Source organism: Mobula hypostoma, chromosome 5, assembly GCF_963921235.1.
Source record: "Mobula hypostoma chromosome 5, sMobHyp1.1, whole genome shotgun sequence".
In the NCBI taxonomy this organism is placed as follows: domain Eukaryota; kingdom Metazoa; phylum Chordata; class Chondrichthyes; order Myliobatiformes; family Myliobatidae; genus Mobula; species Mobula hypostoma.
In genome coordinates, this window is record NC_086101.1 from 108,880,374 (window position 1) to 108,883,028 (window position 2,655).

Genomic DNA, 2,655 nt, shown 5'->3' on the forward strand with positions numbered 1-2,655 from the left:
TCCGTCACAGTCCGGATCTTCTCGGGATCATCTCTCACCTGTCCGCTCTCAATGATATACCCTAGGAAGCTGACCGAGGGGACATGGAATTCGCACTTCTCCGCCTTTACGAGTAACTTATTCTCCCCCAGTCTCTGCAGGACTTGACGGACATGAAGAACGTGTTGCTGGGGACTGCTGGAAAAGATTAGTATGTCATCCAGATAGATAAACACAAAGCGGTTAATAAAGTCTCTTAGTACATCGTTAATCAAGGCTTGAAAGACTGCAGGGGCATTGGTGAGGCCAAAAGGCATGACCAAGTACTCGAAGTGGCCTAAAGGGGTATTGAATGCCGTCTTCCACTCGTTCCCCTACCTTATTCAGACCCGATGGTAGGCGCTTCGTAGCTCCAACTTCGAGAAGATGGTGGCTCAGTGAAGTGGTTCGAACGCAGAACTTATCAGAGGCAGTGGGTACTTGTTCTTTATGGTTATATGATTTAGTCGATGCAGGGACGTACGGAACCATCCTTCTTCCCCACAAAGAAGAACCCTGCACCCACCGGCGAGGATGAGAGTCGGATGATGCCCGCGCGAGAGATTCACTGATGTAACCCTCCATTGCTTCCCTCTCTGGCCGGGACAAGTTATACAGCCGACTGGTGGGCAGAGGAGCTCCGGGGAGAAGGTCGATAGCGCAATCGTATGGTCGGTGTGGAGGCAGGGAAAGGGCGCGTTGCTTACTAAACACGTGTCCCAGGTCGTGGTACTCCGCTAGAACCCTGGACAAGTCGGGGGTTCAACTGCAGGTGAGGTTGAGGTGGTTTTCACAGGGGAGAGGGCCGACTGCAGACAGGTGGCGTGACAAAACGGACTCCAGCTTGCTATCCTCCCGGTTGACCAATCAATGCAGGGGTTGTGGCAGCTCAACCATGGGTACCCAAGAACTATTGGGGCTTGAGGGGAGGAGATCAAGTTAAATTGTACCTGTTCCCGATGGTCCCCCGAGAGAATCAAAGACAGTGGTGGGGTACAGTGAGTGATTCGGGCCAGAAGTCTTCCGTTCAGTGCCCGGGCTTCCAGAGGGGTAGTCAACGGCTCTCGAGGAATTCCGGCTTGGGTTGCTATATCTTCATCCAACAGAGTCCTCTCAGCACCGGAGTCTATCAAGGCAGAGAAGGACAGGGACTGTTGGTTGTAGCTTACAGTGGCTTGGGCTTGCATCCGGGATTGGGGGACAGAAGGGAATGTGGTCTGACTCACCTGGGTTGCCCTTTCTGGTGGTGAGCCCTCCCCTTTTGGCCGAAGGGAAGAGGTGTCACGAAAATAGCCAGACTGACCGCAATAGAAACAATCCCCTGCTCTTAACCTCCGGAGCCGCTTGGAGGGAGAAAGACGGCTCCGTCCCAGCTGCATTGGTTCCTCTCCCGGGGTGGTGGAAACGGCCCGGCCGGATACTATTCTAGGAGTGGGAGGAGGAGAGAGGTTAGGGCTGGGAGTAGATGGTAAAGCATGTCGTGGTGTGGCCAAAGGACGATCAGTTCTCTCCCTCTGTCGTTTTCGGAGTCGGTTGTCCAGCCTGGTGGCTAGGGAGATCAATGAATCCAGGCTGTTAGTGTCATCCCTAGCCGGCAACTCGTCCTTTACCTTGTCACAGAGGCCTTGCCGGAATACCTCCTGGAGTGCTTCATCATTCCAGCCCGAGTCGGCCACTAGCGTCTGGAACTCCACGGAGTATTCTGCAACACTACGTGGGCCTTGATGGAGGGTGAGTAGCCGCTTAGTGGCATCTTTACCGCAGACTGGATGGTCAAAAATCTTCCTTATTTCTGAGATGAAGGTAGAGAAGGAAGAGCAGGTCTCTTGCTGATTATTCCAAATCGTGGTGCCCACGCTAAGGCATTTCCTCATAACAACCCCACAATGTAAGCTATTTTAGATCTGTCCGTGGCGTGCGTGGATAGCTGCTGCTCGAACACCGGCGAGCATTGTAGCAGAAAAGCCCGATACTTCCCCAGATCTCCGGCGTAGGGTTCTGGTTCAGGGACGCGCGGCTCCCTTGGCAGACGTGTTGTTGATGCCTTGGGCGTCGCCACCACAGGCTGTCTGGGCTGGTCAGACGGAGTTCCCGGAGTCGACGGGATAAGATGGGTGGATACTCGGTCGACCTGTTCACTGACCTTTCTTACTTCTACTGACAGGCAACGGAGGTTTACCATGACTTCCCGGAGGAGCCGATCGTGCAAGCCCGATAGGGAGCCCTGGCTGGCGAGGGCTTGTTGCAGAGGATTCGTGTCCGCTGGGTTCATGTCGGCCAGTTCGTTCTGTTGCAAGGGCGTGGCTGGGGACGAGCCCAAGTGCCGGACACAGATGCTGAGTCAGAGTCGTTAGGCGGAGCACCTCTGCGAACGGGGAGCTGATATCCAGGAGACGATGCGAAGCTTAGAACTAACAGTTCTCAGGAATCGGAAACAAGGTTTACTCTCACAAGAGTCGACCAACGAACTGGCGGCTTCTTACTGTGGTCACGGGGTTTTTCTCCTGCCATTTGATGGGAAGCAGGTGCGCGTAGTTAGTGGTACCGGTGAATGATTGGAATCTAAACGAGTTGATCGAGGCCCAAATCTTGAGGCAAATGGTAAGTTGGGGGATTGCCAGAAGGGACCATGACAGG